The 20,877-nt window shown below is 38.3% G+C and overlaps 1 long non-coding RNA gene across 1 annotated transcript; it reads right to left on the reverse strand.

The window, feature by feature from the left end:
- Positions 1-276: 276 nt before the first annotated feature.
- LOC110676599 lies at positions 277-1,321 on the reverse strand. Its single transcript, XR_002500548.1, has 2 exons — positions 938-1,321; positions 277-878 (listed from the first exon to the last, which is right to left on the reverse strand). It is a non-coding gene; the product is annotated as an uncharacterized LOC110676599 (long non-coding RNA).
- Between the last annotated feature and the right edge of the window lie 19,556 nt (positions 1,322-20,877).

Genomic DNA, 20,877 nt, shown 5'->3' on the forward strand with positions numbered 1-20,877 from the left:
TTGGTTTCACACTTCGCGCAACTCTCCATTCATAGACTCTGGTAGTTACTAAAAGTTTACCACTTGATTTCAACGGAAAATGTTCCGGTATTAGAAAAACTATAACGTTGTGTATTTTACTATGTTTTGACAGGCAGTCTCGAAATAGTTAGGTTTACCATGTCCATATTGATAATGAATACAGAATTATAGTAATGTTGACAAAAGTTAGTGTAGCGATATGGTACGTCTCACTATTGCTAGTAAGCTCTCATCAATATCAAAACAAACCAAAGATTTTGCGAAAAACATTTATTAATATACGATATTTTCGTATTTTATCACTTTATATGTTTAATTAGAATTTATTTTGCTAATCCGGATTGACGGCCGACAGGGAAGTTTAACTTGCAATTGCGGATTTCTCACCGACAGGCCGTAGGTTCTGCATAGTCGGATATCGTAGATAGCCCGCTCGAGTGTGAACTTTGGCTCTTTGGCGGTCTACTGAGTTGGGATGCCTTCCTCGTCGGGACTGTTGGAGATCGTTGAAACAAGCACAGAAAAGGAGTCCTGTGAATCAATTCCGTCATCGTACACTGAACCTACGGTGCTGATTATGGCCAGGAAACTTTGTTCGTCAGCATTTAGGTAGGGATTTCCGCGAGCGATCGATGAGGAGGAAAAACTGTCCATGTTCACCAGCTTAATATGTCTCGTTGGCCTTGCGCGTTGGCGAAATCTACTGCGTCCACCAAGGCCGCCTTTATTAAATATTTAGCCTCTACCTAGTATTCTTGGTAATAATAATTGAAAAAATAGTGTCTTTTTCATTTCCCGACTGCAACATTGGAATCGGAGACATCTCGGTCCGTATCTGTATGGCTGTTTGTCGGGTGCTGATATAAAAAATATATTACGAATTATGTATAACTGAATTTTGTTTTAATATACCTACCATCCACATCAGCAATATTTTTCCCTATATATTTTCGAAAAAATGCACAAATCCACCATTATCTTAACAAGTGTTTTTAATGAAGTTTAACAAAATGGCTACTGAAAACGCAAATAGCATCTAAATGTTTACAACGACAATGATAATTCGTCATATTGAAGCAGCAGGAAGTTTTAGTAAACATTGTTTGAGTTAAAACTACTATTTTCGTCCTGCATATGGTACATAACGAATGGTTGTTTTGTTAACTCAAATTGTTCACCTAACCACGTACCCTGAAAAGAGACAAATGGTAATTTTGATTGATTTCTGGTGATGTGAAGCAATTAATGATGACGTTTACTATACATATATAATGGTAAAGTTAAGCAGCAACCCATGGTACTCATCAGATACGAAATTCTGGTGGGAGTTTTGGAAATCTGATGCGCATGAAGTAGAAATTACAAAATTTTGTAAAACTTCAAGATTTTGATAAGAATACTAGGAATCTGATGCAATTATTGGAAATCCGATAGAAGTTTATGAAATATTCGATTCCTCGTAAGAATTTATCGATTTCGGAGAATTCTAGGATTTTGGGATTCCGACTGGAATCCTTGGGATTCCCACTGGAATCCTTGGAATTCCCACTGGAATCCTTGGAATTCCCACTGGAATCCTTGGGATTCCCACTGGAATCCTTGGGATTCCGACAGGATCCTTTGATTTCAGAGAATTCTGGGATTTTGGGATTCCGACTGGAATTCTTGGGATTCCGACTGGAATCCTTGGGGTTCCGACTGGATTCCTCCCAATTCCAGTCGGAATCCCAAGGATTCCAGTCAGAATCCCAAGGATTCCAGTCGGAATCCCAAGGATTCCAGTCGGAATTCCAAGGATTCCAGTCGGAATTCCAAGGATTCCAGTCGGAATCCCAAGGATTCCAGTCGGAATCCCAAAATCCCTGAATTCTTTGAAATCGAAGGATCCAGTGGGAATCCCAAGGATTCCAGTGGGAATCCCAAGGATTCCAGTGGGAATCCCAAGGATTCCAGTGGGAATCCCAAGGATTCCAGTGGGAATCCCAAGGATTCCAGTGGGAATCCCAAGGATTCCAGTGGAAATCCCAAGGATTCCAGTGGGAATCCCAAGGATTCCAGTCGGAATCCCAAGGATTCCAGTGGGAATCCCAAGGATTCCAGTGGGAATCCCAAGGATTCCAGTGGGAATCCCAAGGATTCCAGTGGGAATCCCAAGGATTCCAGTGGGAATCCCAAGGATTCCAGTGGGAATCCCAAGGATTCCAGTGGGAATCCTAAGGATTCCAGTCGGTATCCCAAGGATTCCAGTCGGATTCACAATAATTACTGTCAAATTTGCAATATTTCTTGTACGATTTACATGGATGCCACTAGAATTGGCAAGGATTCCAATCAAATTAGCATCCAGTCGGATTAATAAAGAATCTCAAAAATTTCTGATGGAATTCTAATAATTTCGCACCAGAGTACAATACATATTCCAGCAGAGTTCCAAATTTCCCAACCTGAAATGATTACCACTATTTTCACAACCCATATGTTAACCCAAAAAGGCAATGACCGGTACGGAAACGAGTTACTAAATATGGTGACTAAACTAAAATGACAACTCAGGGGGTGATCATTTTACTCACCCGAATAGTCGCTCCCGTTAAAGATGCTCTTACTAATTTAGCTCAATTTTAAGGCGATACGTCAACTTTTTATCGATTTACAAAAATCTCTACTTTTTTCAAAAATATATGCACATTTCAATGATGTGGGCAGAGTTGTTTAATATCAATCATATCAGCTGATGACTGATGGTCTAAAACTATCACTATCACTTGCGAGCTATCAATATCACTTTGATTTAACAACCAACAGCAGTGATGCGACATCGCACTCTAGATCATTATCACTGCGGAATGAGTGATCACGTGGTTATTATCCATGCTATAACTGTTTTTCAGTGACCAACAAATAGTTTAATTATATCTACAACACTGTAAAAAATATCGTACTGATAAATTGCCATGATACTTGCTTAATTTAAGGCTAAACCTAACCCATCAGTGTTATCCATAGTCTATCACCATCAATGCACTGGTGATGGAGTAGACAGCATGATGTTGATGTGATTTGGAATGATCCGAATTGTATCGCAGGCGGCCTGTACAAATCAGCAAATTCAAAGCGTTGATAGTGACAGCGAGCAACTCTGGATGTGGGCAATGTATTTGCAAATGAACAAATAATTGAAATCGATTAGTTTTCCTTTGAATACGAAATGTATGAAAATTAGACTAATCGCACCCCTTCGAGGGGGTGCTATTGGGCCAACAAACTAGAAATAATACCTAATAAGAAAAAAATGTCACAAGTACAGATAAATATTTCACCTATCAATTTAAACCGGTGGTAGGTCATTTGGCATAAAGTCGTTTGGCATAAAGCCGTTTGGCATAAAGTCGTTTGGCATAATGGTCATTTGGCATAAAGTCGTTTGGCATAACGGTCGTTTGGCATAATAGTCGTTTGGCATAATGAGTCTGAAAACAAGAATTTCTTAAGATGACATTCGTTTCTACAAAATTGAATCTTTCTGATGGCATCAGGCTTGTTTTGGAGTCAATTGAAACAAAATATCACACTATTCAACAATCATATGCTCTTGAATAAACTTAAGCATATTAGGAAAGTTATTACTATTGTTTTTTTTATTATTTATCCAGAAATTACCCTTCGTTCAAATATTAATGCCTTTTTTGAGTTTCGCTATTGGAATTTTTTTTTTTTGCACTGAAGATTCGATGTATTAGCACAAATTTACCCTTCTTTCAAAAATTCTATGTTTTTTCTTCGAAACATGATGTAGGTAACCATAATTATAGGTATAAAGAGTATTGGTTTAAAATTTTAATAAATTTCACCTTCTTTGGAGCTATATTTGTTTCCAAATGACAGAAAGGCGGCAATCGATAACATTGATCTGCTCAAGTCATTGACGAAAAGAGAAATCGATTACTGCAGTTACTTCGGAGGGTTGTGCTACTTTTCTCCGAATGTCGTTTCCCTGAACGCCAGTTCTCCGAATGCTAGTTCCCTGAATATCCCGTTTCCCCGATTAGCCCAGGCCCCGAAAAGTTTTTGCAACTCCTAATTGTCGTAACTTTATACATTTAAGGGTGGTGAACGAACTAGCCATCTAATATGCACCCTTCTTTATTTTATTGGCGATTCTTTCGAGTTTTACCGTCCTCAGCATTTTTGCTAACATGTGCATAGCTAATAAAAACATAATACCCCCTTCTTTTGATTACTTATCGTTCTTTTTCGTTCACTATCCAGCCATTGAATACTATTATAGCTTCTATTCAAATTGTACCACTTTTCGGGGAAACCGGTCATTCGGGGAACTGGCAGTCGGGGAACCGATGATTCTGAACGCAATTTTTTATGTCTTTTCGTTGTATTATTCCGCGATTACTTTTGGCGTCTTCTTCTATATTTAATCATAAATGTTGCCTTCCTTGAAAAATAGGCTGTTCTTTATATTTATACTGTTTTAAATTATTATTATTTGGTAAAGCTAAATGGTAACCTTTTTTATATTTTGCTGTATTATCAATTCTTGCAAGACGTGCTGTAAGAATGATAATTACTTTAGAACCTGCCAATAATCAACATATTTTTATTCTTGCGAATACATGATCTTTTTTCCCTTCTTTCGATGATAGACGGTGTTTTTGATGTACACTTCCAAAATTAAAATCAATATTGAATCGTTTAAAAGTTGTGCCACACATATTTTTTAAATGTGTTGTTCATTTGAGTTATGCTGTGGAGAAACTTTTTTTGCGTTAGTGCCTCAAACATATTAAACGAAAAATTATCTGCCCACGTATATAGGCCATTTTTGCATAATGCTGTAATAATAGGTCTTTGGATTAGAGCTTTAAATATTTTGCAAATAAATTTTCCCTTCTTTTATCAAGTGTTCACGTCCAAACTTGGACAAAGCTTGATCTGCAGTGAAATATTATATGAGCGAAATATTCTACTGCGAACTTCCTTTGCCAATTTAATATTTTCAAATATGTACACAGAAAAAAATATTTAATTTTCAATGAGATGTAAACTGAAGTCTACTGTAAAAATAAATCAAATTCGTGTGTTGTTACAGCATCATGTAAACTTAAATGAATGTACATTTAATTTTCAACTAAAAATGGTTGAATATTACATGACCGTGTAAATTTAAAGTGATTTCGATTGAAAAATAATGGATTTTAGGTTTATTTTGATGTTCTAAATATGTGCATGAAAATAAACTTAAATTTACAACATTTTTTTTAGCCGTGTAGATCGCAACAAGCTCAAAGATATTCTATGTTCTGAGATGTAGAAAAAAATATCATTCCGAAAAGATCTTCCTCCAGACCCGTTACGAGTTTTGTTTGGTTATGCTCTCTAATGTCACAACAATTTTTGACATTCATAGCTTGCAAAATCTCTGAACAAACACCACGCTTATTGCAAACCTATCAAATTTTTTTGCTATAAGCTCGGTAGTGTTGATCTAGGTTAAAGCTTAAAAAATGCCAATATTCATTCTTAGTTGATCATTATGCCAAACGACCATTATGCCAAATGACCATTATGCCAAACGGCCATTATGCCAAACAACCATTATGCCAAACGACTTTATGCCAATCGGCTTTATGCCAAACGACCTTATGCCAAACGACTTTATGCCAAACGGGGTACAATCATTTAAACCTTTTGGATAAAAATTTGAAAAAAAAGACGAAAAACCGAACTCAGTACTTTACCATTTAATTCCACTAGAATTTGAATCCTTTGACAGATACGCGTATTTCGACAACAAATGTAAGGCCGTCTTCAGGTTCGTGTACTAGACTCGACTTGACGAGAACCATCATATGCACAGTGCATACCTAATATATTTAACCCTCAAAAGCCCGGGACGAGACTTGTGTTCTTCAAATGGCTCGTTCTCAGAAACTAGCCAACCGAATTACGATCTTTTTGAAGCTACTTCAAGGGGAAGAGTGGGGCTAAAAGATGGAATGCTCGGGATCGTTCCTTGACCCTCCCCCTTTTTCTGGGGGGTGGATGTACGTGTGGCATAAGGCATTATTTCAACTAAGCTTGATCATATGAACATGCCAACACTAAAAGATCATAGTTTTCCAGAGGCAAATCATTCTGAGTTAGTAATGCTTCATTTATGTTTTCAAAACAGACATATTTTGTCCTTCCAGAGGTCCCAGAACCGATTCTGGAAGTCCTGGAATCTTTGCAAGGGATGAACAATTCTCCTACATCTCTACAAGCCTGTTATGTAATACATATATTTTATTTGATTTTCTGGCTGATCTAAAATTGGTCAAACATAATTTCAGATAGATTCTTACCATCTAGAGGGCACATAATTGGACCTGGATACAAAGGAATCCCCGGTAGAGGGGGGCGCAATTTCCTGGGAAGTGGCCACTTTTAGAATTATTCTGAAACCTTTCATGCGGCACATCAAACTTCATGATTTTGCAAAACAAGTTCAATAGAACACATTTCAATGAATTCTGACAACATTGGCCACCTACTGGCATATTCCGGGAATGTGGTGCCCTCAGGGAAGTGGCCACTTTTAGAATATTTCTGAAACCTTCCTTGCGACACACCAAACTTCATGGTTTTGCAAAATAAGTTAAAAAAACACATTTCAATGGCTTCTGACAACATTGGCTACCTACTGGCATATTCCAGGAATGTGGTGCTTCAGGGAAGTGGCCACTTTTAGAATATATCTGAAACCTTCCTTGCGACACATCAAACTTCATGGTTTCGCAAAACAAGTTCAGCAGAAGACATTTCAATGACTTCTGACAACATTGGCCACCTACTGGCATATTCCGGGAATGTGGTGCCCTCAGGGAAGTGGCCACTTTTAGAATAATTCTGAATTCTTCCTTGCGACACATCAATGGCATATTCCGGGAATGTGGTGCCCCAGGGAAGTGGGGGGGAAGAATAAATCAAAATAGAATAAATAATAAAATGTCGTGTTGTAGAATAGTGAAACCTCATTTGTGACATACCAATTTTTTTGTATTTGAAAAACAAATTTATTAGAAAGCACATCACTGACATCTGGCGATATTGGTCATCTTCTTGCATATTCAAGGAAGTGGCTACTTCCGAAATGATTTTTAAACCTTTCTTGTGACACAGCAAAATATATTGTTTTGTAAATAAGATCAGAAGAAATTTCAATGATTTTTGGCGATATTGTCTATCGCTCAGTATTTTTTGAGCATGAGATGGCTTCAAAAAACAAGCCATATAGAATTGATTCTGGAACCATTACGGAAATCAGGTACTGTCGTGAAAATGGCTTTTCAAATTACAGGTCGGACTCGATTATTCGGAGCATCGATTTTTTTTCACTCCGGATAATCGAATCGTCCGAATAATCGAATCACTAATAGAAAAAAATAAAATTTGCGATAAAAGAACTGAACTATTAATTTTTCGTTATTTTATTTATATGATGTAGTGGCGTAGCCGGGAAGGAACATTAGGGTTCTTGAGAAGAGAACAGATGTTTTGACAAGCATACACAAAAAACTTCTTTTTCAAACCCCCCTTTTCTTACCTACGTCCAAAACTGCTAAACCATCTATGCAAAAAAAAACTGAAAAAAAACAAGAATATCAAAAAACATATTCCGGATAATTGAAATTGGAAGTGCTCATAAGAACACTAATCTGAGAAGCAGGCTTTGTCCCAGTTGGGACGTAACGCCAGAAAGAAATAGAATGTGTCACAAAAAAAATCAGAATTATTCTAAAAGTCGCCACTTCCGTGAGGGTATCGCATCCCCGGAATATACCAGTAGGTGGCCAATGTTGCCAAAACTCATTGAAATGTCTTCCATTGCACTGATTTTGCGAAACCATGAAATATGGTGTGTCGCAAGGAAGGATTCCAAATTATTCCAAAAGTGGCCAACTCCCTGAGGGCACCACATCCCCGGAATATGCCAGTAGGTGGCCAATGCTCTCAGAAGTTATTGAAATGTGTTCTGTTGAAGTTGTTTTGCAAAACCATGCAGTTTGGGGTGTCGCAAGGAAGAATTCAGAATTATTCTAAAAGTGGCCACTTCCCTGAGGGCACCACATATCCGGAATATGCCAGTAGGTGGCCAATGTAGTCAGAAGTCATTAAAATGTCTTCTGCTGAACTTGTTTTGCGAAACCATGAAGTTTGATGTGTCGCAAGGAAGGTTTCAGAAATATTCTAAAAGTGGCCACTTCCCTGAGGGCACCACATTCCTGGAATATGCCAGTAGGTGGCCAATGTTGTCAGAAGCCATTGAAATGTGTTCTTTTGAATTTGTTTTGCAAAACCATGAAGTTTGGTGTGTCGCAAGGAAGGTTTCAGAAATATTCTAAAAGTGGCCACTTCCCTGAGGGCACCACATTCCCGGAATATGCCAGTAGGTAGCCAATGTTGTCAGAAGTCATTGAAATGTCTTCTGCTGAACTTGTTTTGCGAAACCATGAAGTTTGATGTGTCGCAAGGAAGAATTAAGAATTATTCTAAAAGTGGCCACTTCCCTGAGGGCACCCCATTCCAGGAATATGCCAGTAGGTGGCCAATGTTGTCAAAAGTCATTGAAATGTCTTCTGCTGAACTTGTTTTGCGAAACCATGAAGTTTGATGTGTCGCAAGGAAGGTTTCAGATATAAGGTACCCCGGGGCAAGTGAGAATCCGGGGTAAGTGGGGCGTTTCGTCATAGCTCAACTAGGAAAAGTTTTTCATGGGGGTATTCTTCTAGAAAGTTGAAGATACAATGACAAGGAATGTATTTAGTACTAAACATATTGTTATTTTTATTACCATGTGGTTCATGTAACAGTTGTCAGTTCAGCGCCATTTTCAACTTGCATGACAAATTGTGACACGTTTCACGTCTTGCATTGACTCGCAAAAAATAAATGTGTTTTAAATCGAATTTCCATCAGTAAGCTATAATTTCTAGTATTATTACAAGCTGCTAACGATAAACCAGTATTTTGTTTTCATTTCATATGAAATTTTCGATGGTCTATCTTATCCCAAAATATATTTGTACCTGGGGTAAGTGGGACCTATCAAAACAAAAACCAGAATCAAAACTTTTCGTACACGTTTCATACATTCTCCTAGAGAGTAGCACTAAAACATTCAAACAAATGATTTTTATCAAAAAAGATCAACCTCAAATTACGTAATTGCATAAGAGGGAGAAGAAAAGAGTGATTATTCTTTACTTTTTAAATAAATTTTTTATTTTTGAAATACGACTTCAAAACTGAACAAACACACAGCTGAAATTTGAAATGCATCATGAGAACGATTACTTTTCTATAATATTTGAACTTTATTTGTTATTTCTACCAAATTAAGTAGTGATGGAAAACAATTCCATCCCATAAGGTGGTTTTCTGCCATGCATATAAATAATAACAAAACATATTTAAAATTTCGTCAATTATTGATTGTTTATGTGCTACATTTTAATTAACAACTTATAAATGATATGTTTTGAACATGTTTAATTTCTCTTTACGCTTCTATTGAGGAATTTTCAGTTAATATTGAATGTGAGGTGACATACTATTAAATAAAGGGTTTCTTCCTAAAACGTAACGTATTTTATGGTTGATCCCTTATGTACATCAAATATGTACTTAAAATTAAAAATCTATGACTTACCAATCCTATTATTGTGATAGTTGACTTACTGATGTGGATTGACGCATGAAACTGGATGTGTCCCACTTGCCCCGCTTAGCGAGGTAACTGCGTCCATTGGCTCATGCTAAAACTTTCGTCCAAGGTTTTCACAATTTCGAAATTATTCGATTAATTTCATGCACATACCAGCAAATATGTTGCCAAAACGTGATTGTGTTGTTGGATTTGGAAAATATTGACATTTGAAAACTTTATTGAACAATTTGTTTGAACTATCGTTTTTTTCGTTCCCACTTGCCCCGCGGTACCTTATTCTAAAAGTGGCCACTTCCCTGAGTGCACCACATTCCTGGAATATGCCAGTAGGTGGCCAATGTTGTCAGAAGCCATTGAAATGTGTTTTTTTTTTTAACTTATTTTGCAAAACCATGAAGTTTGGTGTGTCGCAAGGAAGGTTTCAGAAATATTCTAAAAGTGGCCACTTCCCTGAGGGCACCACATTCCCGGAATATGCCAGTAGGTGGCCAATGTTGTCAGAATTCATTGAAATGTGTTCTATTGAACATGTTTTGCAAAATCATGAAGTTTGATGTGCCGCATGAAAGGTTTCAGAATAATTCTAGAAGTGGCCACTTCCCAGGAAATTGCGCCCCCCTCTACCGGGGATTCATGGGTATCCAGGTCCAATTATGTGCCTTCTAGATGGTAAGAATCTATCTGAAATTATGTTTGACCAATTTTAGATCAGCCAGAAAATCAAATAAAATATATGTATTACATAACAGGCTTGTAGAGATGTAGGAGAATTGTTCATCCCTTGCAAAGATTCCAGGACTTCCAGAATCGGTTCTGGGACCTCTGGAAGGACAAAATATGTCTGTTTTGAAAACATAAATGAAGCATTACTAACTCAGAATGATTTACCTCTGGAAAACTATGAACTTTTAGTGTTGGCATGTTCATATGATCAAGGTTAGTTGAAATTATGCCTTATGCCACACGTACATCCGCCCCCAGAAAAAGGGGGAGGGTCAAGGAACAATCCCGAGCATTCCATCTTTTAGCCCCACTCTTCCCCTTGAAGTAGCTTCAAAAAGATCGTAATTCGGTTGGCTAGTTTCTGAGAACGAGCCATTTGAAGAACACAAGTCTCGTCCCGGGCTTTTGAGGGTTAAACTAGGCATAGTCACAATTCCCTATTTTTATTTTGAGAATCTTAAAATTTAAGGGTTATTAGGTACATCCGATCCCTCTTTTGTAGAAACTTTAAATTTAAGAGCTGTAAGGTACATCATGGGATCGATTACTAGGTATCAAGATAAAAATCCATGTACTGCCGTTGCCTTATTTAATTAAATGCTGATTGTAGTCAATAATTCTTGGTCAATAATGCTTTACTTTTAATTCATTGGCCTTTAGTTAGCAGTTAAGGCTGATACTGAATTTAGCCACCATGTCAGCCGGGCAAGCCACGCTCCATAATTTCCCATGCCGGGTACAGCCTCCTAAGCGAAGCATCTTTGAAAACTGATTATACTTAACGGACTTTGTTTGCGTCTCCCGGAAAAGTTTTCCGTTCTTTACTTACGCCCTAATTCACAGTTGCCATAGCTGGAGCGTGGTGGAAACTTTCATCCCAGGCGCAAGCCAAACTTTCCAACTAGGCCGAGAGCACAGGCGAGCAAACGGCCAGCTTCGGTAGGTCAATATTTATTTTTAAAACGAAGAGTTGGCCATATTTTTTTGTTAGTTATGCTCTGGTCTGAGTTGACTTTATACTCTGGCGCAGCGTGACGACTCGGATGATCCATCATATACAGTGCTGGCAAGAATAAAGTACACAATGGACTATTTTCATACAGAATGGTCAAGTTTGAAGACTTGAATCTCTGCATCTAGCAAACTGATTGTTGGAAAAATCTTCAATATAGTCCTGTGAGGAAATAATTGAATATTTTTATCCAAGGATGCTTTTTTTTTGACTAAAAAAAAACCCAATTTTCAATTCTTCGATATTTTTAAATTTTTGGGGTGTAAGTGACATTTTGGTTGGTTTTGAGTAGATTATACTTAAAAAAGACAGACAGACAGACTTGTCCATTTTGTGTGAAACCCGGACTGTGTACTTTAATCTTCCCAGTACTGTACCATTGGAGTGGGGCCTGGAGAGGCTCTCGGCACCAGTCAGTGCCCGGCAATTATTTTATCACTAAAAGAAACATCGTTAGCCATCGTCAGCATCCCGCTCCTCATTCCCCAAGGGCACACGGCTCAGCTGGATCGGTAAATAATATTCCGCGGCTCACGACGTGCCACGTAATCAACAAAAAGTGTCACGTAATTAGGGGATGAGTTTGTTTGAACTCGCGATGAGGTCGTCGAGCGCATTGTTGTGAAAGCTGTCGGTTGACATAATAAAGTTCCGCCGAAACGAGTAACATTCAATTAAAAGTTGTAAAACTGATTTAAATATTCGTTAGGATTTTACAGGCTTGCTTTTTAAAAGGGTAAATGGAAAGTTTTTCCAATCGGTGACTTGTTATGAATCACTACTTGATCTCTTGGAAGCTTTGTTGAACTTGAGATGTCTGTTAGCGTTAGCGTAGTTACGGTATACTTCATAGATTGGATACTAGTAACATTCATGTTTTATTTTAATAATCTCATCCTGACTACTTTCAGGAACAAGGCAGGGGAGTATACCTTGTTCAAACCATAAACAAGAATACTAAAAGCATGAATATCGCTATTCCCGACCACGCCCATCTTAACCGTAACTTGGGAAGGAAATGTTGCTGTAGCACTTACTTAATGAGAGGCCACCGACTCAGCGACACCCTCATAAGTGCTACGGAGTTGGAGCTTGGGGAAGGTCAGGATTCGCCTAGAAAGCTGGCGATAGACCGTATAAAATTGTATTCTTATATAACTGTATATTAAAACGGGTAGAAAATTTTATTTTTCACTTTGACGACCGTTAAAACATTTACGCGTCCGATTTGAAGCACGGCACGCTTCGATCTCCCTGCCCAGAAGAAAAAGATTATTATAAGCAATAAGTTTACTAGACATTCAATTCCTTTAGACATTCCAGAACCATTAAGGAAATCTGAGAATTTTGAATGTCTTGGACCCGAATTCCCACAGACATCCAAGGATTCATGGGAAACAACATAATTATCGTAATGCCAAAATTCGCGATTATCTTACCGGAATCTCAAAATTCTTTTTGAAATCTCAGATATTTTACGGATATCTCAAAATATCCTTCGAAATATTAAAGCTGACATTATTTTCCCATGATTTTTACTCAAATTTTAATTATTCCATTCAATTCAACAATCTCATGAATGAATAGGAGCATCTGAAGCTAACTATCAGTAGTTTTGTGATAAATGCTTCTTTCATGCATACCAACGCGTTGTTTGTAGTATGTTCAAAAGGAAAATGACACAAACATGTTCTACTCGTGTTCCACATGTAGCGTTTACTACCGAGAATATACCCAGACAACCAGAAGTCGCATAACAGTTTACGAACAAAGTTGATTCTATTTTCATCTCTTAATCTATCACACTTAAACTATTCGTTCATACCAATCACTAGAACCAGAGACGGACAAGAAATTGTCTCTATCCTTCCAGAATTATAGTACGCCTTCGCTTCCGCCTGATACATAGGCATTCTGCTAACCAAAAACACTCTTAACCACAAAATTTCCCTATACCTTCCCGAAAGAACTGGCGTAGTTGCAGGGGTATATCCGGTCTACTGTAGATCAGTTTTAAATGCAACTGCGCAATTGTTACCAAAAAATTGAAGATCGCCAGTATTTACACACTGAGGATGCTTGTTAGTCCCAAGAAGTCGTCTGGTCGGTTCCTTGTGTAAATGCAGCTGATCTGACGAAGCTGAACTAACAACCACGGGCTGCCAATCAAGCTCAAGTTTATTTCATGAATTTCTTGGAATTTCTTGAAGAAATATTCTCCAAATTGTTCATGAATACATCTAAAAATTCTTCAAAGAACTTTTTCAAAGTTTACTCTTAAAAACATCCAAGATCTCACCTCCGAGAGAATTCTTCCGATTATCATTCAGGCATTCCTTATGGAATTCTTCCTGATCTGCTGCAGGAATACTTTCTTTGTATCCCGCAAGTAAGCTATGAAATTGTAACCAAGCAGTTGCGCAAAAGTAGTTTACCTCTATGCATTCAATAAAGGATTCTCAAGAAACTCTTCGTGGAATATAGGAATGTTGGGAGATGTTTCTCCCAGGGTTTTCTCCACGGGTATTCGGCCATTTGGCCGAATGCCGTTTGGCCGAACGCCTTTTGGCCGAATGCCACATTATGAAATAAATGAATGAACATTTTTCGTCGTATATGAAAGAGGTTTTTGATGGACATCTTGCAAACTAAGTTAAACACAAATTGTTCGTGTTAATGTTGCAAATGCATAAAATTGGCTATGAAATACTATTTCTGAAGCAACAACATTCGATGATGTATAAATTTACAAAAATCGAGCCATTTCCAGATTGTGTTCGGCATTGGGAGCCACTTTTTATGATTGGCCAATTTGATACAAGAATCCGATATTTTGTACGCTACAGTATTTATCATAAATAGGTAATAGGATCACACAAAACGAATATTTTTTAAATTATGAATTATGGTTGCTTAAGAGTCTGGTACTGGGGGATCTCTCCCTATTTCAGCTTCTGGTAGTCCAAATCGGTTGACATTTTGATGACGAATTAGAAACACCCTAAAAATTTGGTTATACTGAGCTCATTAAATTTCAGTCATTTTCTAAAGAGTTTCAGAGGGTTGTTCAAAGTCAAAAGTAAGAAACCAAGAGATGTTTAAATTTCATTCAAAAATGGTAGATATTGGTTGATTAGTTTCTTCGGCAAAATTATTCACTTTCGGAAATTACAAAAAACTTCCAGAACTTACCAATCACATACTTACTTGCTTACTTACTCACCTTTTTTTTTATTAAAATCGAAAAATCTCTTGATTACTTACTTTTGTCTTTGAACAACCCTCTGTAACTCTTTAGAAAATGTTTGGAATTTAATGAGCTCAGTACATACAAAACTTCAGGTTATTTGTAGTTCATCATCCAAATTTCATTCAATTCGGACTACCACAACACGATATATTGATCCCCAAACTTGGGCATTTTGTATGGAAAACAGCATTTGGATATTAAGTTTTGTCACTGACTGTATATGGAGGAATCTCTGAAAGAATGCTTACAGAATGCTACCCTTAAGGAATTTCAGGAGGGGTTACTCCTCCGCAATACCTGTAAGAATTTATTTCTTACCCTCGGACAATTTCCAAGAATAAACTTTTGAGGAACAGTAGAGTCCTTTGAAGAATCTCGAAGAAATTCTATTCTGATGGAATATTTGGAAGAAAACAAAAGAAGAATTTTTGGAGGAATCTCTGGGAGAATTTCTTGAAGAATTACTTAGTAGTTTGAGAAAAATGACTGAATGAAACTCTGGAAGAATTTGAACATAAATTTCTGGATAATTTCCTGGAGAAATATGAGGTGGAATAACTGGGAGAGAGGATATCATAGAGAAGCCCCCGAAGAAAATCCATGCAGAAATTTATAAAAGAATACCGAAAAAACACCTGAATGGATCCTGTTACGTTTTCACATGTGCACCGTTTCACTTTCTTGGTCGCTACTGAAGTATAAACAAACATTAGCTCATGACGCATGGTAGAGACGGAGCACGTGATTTTATTAATATTTACCCGGTGTAATGAATTATATATTTAAAAAAAAATCTTGGGGAATCTCTGGTGGAACTTCTGGAGGAAACCATGATGAAGTTTCTCGAGGATCCACTGGTAGAACTCTTGAAGGAACTCCTAGTGGAATTTTTGGAGAATCCCTAGTGGTAATTCAAGAAGGATCCTTTGTGCAATCCATGGTGGAATTCCTGGAGGAACTGCTGAAGGAACTTCTGTAGGAATGTTTGATGTATTTCTCGAACAAATTTCTAATGGAATTTTGAAAGGAATCCCTGGTGAAATTCTGGAGGAATCCTTGGTGTAATTCCTGGAGGATTCCCTAATGGATTTCCTGGAGGAATCCTTGGTGGAATTCCTGAAGGAATCCCTGGTAGAATTGTTGGTGGAATTCCTGGAGGAATCCCTGTTTGAATCTTCGAAGCAATCATTGGTGGAATTCTTAAAGGATTCCCTGGTGGAAATCCTGAAGGAATCCCTGGTGGAATTGCAGGAGGAATCCCTGGTGGAATCCATGGAGGATTTCCCAGAGGAATTCCTGGTGAAATTTCTGGAAAACTGAAATCTCTGATGGAATTCCTGGAACAATCCCTGGTAGAACTATTGGAGGATTCCCTGGTGGAATTCCTGAAAAAAATTTCTTCTTCTTGTTCTTGGCGTAAACGTCCTCACAGGGACAGAGCCTGCTTCTCAGCTCAGTGTTCTTATGAGCACTTCCACAGTTATTAACTGAGAGCTTTCTTTGCCAAAGTTGCCATTTTCGCATTTGTATATCGTATGGCAGGTACGATGATATTCTATGCCCAAAAAAAATTCCTTTACGAAAAGTTCCTGGACCGACCGGGACTCGAGCCCAGACGCCTTCAGCATGGCTTTGCTTTGTAGCAGCGAACTCTAACCACTCGGCTAAGGAAGGCCCCTGAAGAAATCTCTGGTGGAATTCCTGGAGAAATCCCTGGTAGAATTCCTGAAGAAATCTTTGGTGGAACTCCTGGAGGACTCCCTAGTGGAATTCTTGGAGGAATTGCTAGTGGAATTCCTTTTGGAATGCCTATAGGAATCCCTGGAGGAGGAACACCTGGTGGAAATCCTGAAGAAATCCCAGGTGGAATTCCTGGAGAAATCTCTGGTGAAATTCTTGGAAGAATCCTTTGTAGTATTCCTGGAGTAATCCACGGAGTAATTCCTTTGTTGAAATTCCTGGAAGAATTCCTACAAGAATTCCTAGTGCAATTCCTGGAGGAATTCTTGGAAGGATTCCTGGAGGTATCCCTGGTGGAATTCCTGGAGACATCACTGGTGGAATTCCTGGAGAAAACTCTGGTGGAATTTCTGTAGGAAGTCAGTAAAAAACTCTGGAGGAATACAAGGAAGAATTGCTGGTGGAACTTCTGAAGGAATCCCTAGTGGATTTCCGGGAGGAATTCCTAGTTGATTTTTTGGAGGAATCCGTAGTGAAATTCCTGGTACAATACTGGGAGAATTCCTTGAGTAATCTCTGGTTGGATTCTTAAAAGAATCTCTGTTAGAATTTCTGAAGGAATTCTTGAAGGAATTCCTGGAGGAATCCCTGGTTGAATTTCTTGATGGATTCTTAGAGGAATTTATGGTGGAATTCCTGTGGGAATCCCTGGTAGAATTCCTGTAGGAATCTCTGATGAAATTCCAAGAGTAATCCCTGGTGGAATTCCAGGAGAAATCCCTGGTGCAATACAAGGAGAAATCCCTGTGGAACTCCTTGAGGATTCCCTAGTAGAATTCTTGGAGGAATTTCTAGTAGAATCCCTGGAGTTATCTGTAGTGGACTTTCTGAAGGAAACCCTAGGGAAATTTCTGGAGGAATCTGTAATGGAATTTATGGTAGATTCCCTGATGGAATTGTTGGAGGAAACTCTGGTTAAATTCCTGTAGCAATTTCAGGTGTAATTCTTGGTGGAGTTCCTGAAGGGATTCCTCTTGGAATTTCTGGAGGAATTCCAAGAGAAAGCCCTGGTGAAATCCCTGGAAGAATCCCTGGTGGAATTTTTGGAGTTGTTAAATCCGAATCCTTAAAATTTCATCTATTTCCACGTTAGAATTTGGGTTAGGTTTGAAACTTAAAATAAAACAATTGAAAGCCTTAGTGGAACTCCTGGTAGACTCACTAGTAGATTTCAGGAGGAATACCTAGTGGAATTCCTAGAGGAATTTCTAGTGGAATTCCTGATAGAATCCTTAGTGGAATTCCTAGATGAATCCCTGCAGGAACTCTTGGAGGAAGTCCTGCAGAAAATTCCTTGTGGAGTACCTGGATGAATCCTGGTAGAATTTCTAGTGGAATACCTAGATGAACCCAGGTGGAGTTCCGAGTGGAATTTCTGGAGGAATCAATGGGTGAACTTCTGAAGTAATCCCTGTTGGAATTCTATCAAATCCCTGTTGGAATTGCTGGAGGAATTCCTGTAGGAATTCCTGAAGGAATTCTTGGCGGAACTCCTGGAAGAATCTCTCGTGGTGTTCCTTTAGGAATCCCCGGTGAAATTCCTGGAGGAAACTCTGGTGAAATTCCTGTGATTCCTGTTGGAATTCCTGGTGGAATACCTGTAGGAAACCCTGGTGGAATTCTTGTAAGAATCCCTGGTGGAATTCCAGGAGAAATCCCTGTTGGAATACCAGAAAGAATCCCTCGTGGAATTACTGGAGGAATTCCTATTAGAATTCCTGGAGGAATCCGTAGTGGAAATTCTGAAGGAACTTGTAGAGGAATTTCTGAAAAAACTTGTTGTGGAATTTCTGGAGGCAACTCTGTTGGAATTCCTGTACGAAACACCCTGCATGAATTCCTAGTAGAAATCCTGGTGGAACCCCTGGTGGAATGCCTAGTGAAATTGCTGGAAGAATCCTGGTGGATTCCTGGAGTAATCCCTGTTGGAATTCTTAAAGGTATACCTGTTAGAATTTCTGGAGGAATTCTTGGATGAATTGCTTTAGGAATCCCCGGTGGAATTCCTGGTGGAATTACTGGAGGAAACTCTGATGAAATTGCTGTAGGAATTCTTAGTGGAATTCCTGGAGGAATACAAGGAGAACTCCTGGAGGAATCCCTAATGGTATTTCTGGAGGAATCTCCAGTGGAGTTCCTGGAGGAATTACTGGTGGAATTCCCGATGGAATTCCTGTAGGAAACCTTGGTGGAATTCCTGGAGGAATCCTTGGTGGAATTCCTGGTGTAATCCCTGGAGGAAACTCTGGTTAAATTCCTGTAAGAATTTGTGGTGGAGTTTCTGAAGGGATTCCTGTAGGCATTTCTAAAGGGATTGCAGGGGAAATTTCTGGGGGAATACCAGATGGAACCCCTGGTGGAACTACAAGAGGGCTCCGTAGTGGAATTTCTGGACGAATAATTAGCGGAACTCCTGGAGAAATCGCTATGACAATTCCTGGTGCAATCCCTGGTGGAATTCCAGAAGGAATTCTTGGAGGAATCCCTGGTGGAATGCCTAGAGGAATGACTGTTGCAATTCCTTAAGGTATTCCTAGAGATAATCCCTGCAGGAATTCCTAGTGGAATTCCTGCAGGAATCCTCAGTGAAATTCCTGGAGGAATTTCAGGAGGAATACCTGGTGATATTCTTGAAAGAACGCTTGGTAGAAGTTCTTAAGAAATCCATGGTGGAACTCCTATAGGAATGTCTAGTAAAATTTCTGGAAGAATCCCTGGTGTAATTCCTGGAGGAAACCCTGGTAGAATGCCTGAAGGATTCCCTGTTGAAATTCCTGGTGGAATTCCTGAAGTCGTTGAACCCGAAACCTAAAAATTTAATTTATTTCCGCGTTAGAATTTGGGTAAGGTTTGAAACTTGAAACTTGAAACTCGGAAAGCCTCGTAGGATAAATTTACGACTCGTGCTGTAAAAATCATCATTCTGCAACTTGTTCCGTAAACTACTATTTGCTATTTCGTTGCTTATCATTCTACTTTTCATGAATAGTATGAATAGCATAACGGCCTTCTTTTCCTAACGAAACGAACAGTGCTGAAAAGTGCTACTGAATACTGAATCGCATGGATGCCCATATGGATTATTTCTGAAGTTTTGGTTGTGCTTCTAGGAATGATCCAACTATAACGGCATTTTCGTAAAAGCAAAAAAAAATGTATGCAACTCGTTGCAAAACTCGATTTTTTCAGCATTCGTCGTATAAATGTACGACTCGTGTTGAAAAAATCATCATTTTGCAACTTGTTGCATAAATAACTACATCCATCTATTATTATCCACCTATAATATAAACAAATAAAGTAACATTTTTCAATAATAATGAATCTAATTAACAGAATTTGTTATTTATGGGAAAGCATCGTATTTCAGTTCGAAAAGATTCCGGTTCCGGTCATTTTGCACACGAAAACGTGAACTGTCAAAAATACACCGTGAACTACCTTCATCGTTCTCGGATCTAGGCAACGCGTTCACATAAACATGGTCTATAGATATATAGACTATAGTTCACGGTGTATTTTTGCTTGTCGACGAGTTCACGTCTGCTGTTCACGGATACGAGAACGGATTTTTTTCTGTGCAGCTACGGGTGAAAAGAGAAATATTTCCAAATAACTCCTTACATCCTTATGTACAATTAAAGTACGATTTGCAAGTGAAAATAATTAAATTGGTGCTTGAGACAGTATTGCGATTATGCGTATACCATATGCCATTTATGCTAATTACAGTTCATTTGACCAAGAGCAACTTATTTTCCATACCAAGGTGCTCAAATGGCTAGATCTTCCTGTTTGTCCCGTGTATCCATACATTCAACGCACTGTGCGTCGGTACAAAATCATTTATCTATAAATACTTCATATAACATAAAAAAAGTGCTTTGGACCCCCGACCGATTTTTTTTAAATTTTTGTCGCGAATCAAAGAGCAAAGTCTATTTTTTATCGTTCGAAATTTCAGACTTACCTATTTTTTTGTAATGAAGTTACTCCACAAAGACACCGTGCCTTATGTGAAACATCCCTGTGTGCAACGCTTTTATATGTAATGTTCCACCCCCTTTTCCATGTTTTTTTCAAGTTCATTTTTTTTGTTATAGAATTTTTTAGAGTTATTGCAGGGAATGGTGTGAATAACAATATTTTTTTATATATTTGTATTACATACTGTTGTGCGTGTTGATATTATCCCTAGGGGGTGAATGCGACCGCCTTTTTCATAGAGGAGTTCCCCATTCCGAAACGTAAACCCTAACATCCAAAAATTAGTTTATCTGAAGAGCTAGGGTAAACACGCAATATTACTTCTTCACAAAACACGTCAAAAACAACGGCCGCTCGTGCTCGACAATAACGGGGATATACTTTTTAAATAAACGATTATCAGGTTCCTGTATAACATTG

The sequence above is a fragment of the Aedes aegypti genome, chromosome 1 (assembly GCF_002204515.2).
Source record: "Aedes aegypti strain LVP_AGWG chromosome 1, AaegL5.0 Primary Assembly, whole genome shotgun sequence".
Lineage (NCBI taxonomy): Eukaryota > Metazoa > Arthropoda > Insecta > Diptera > Culicidae > Aedes > Aedes aegypti.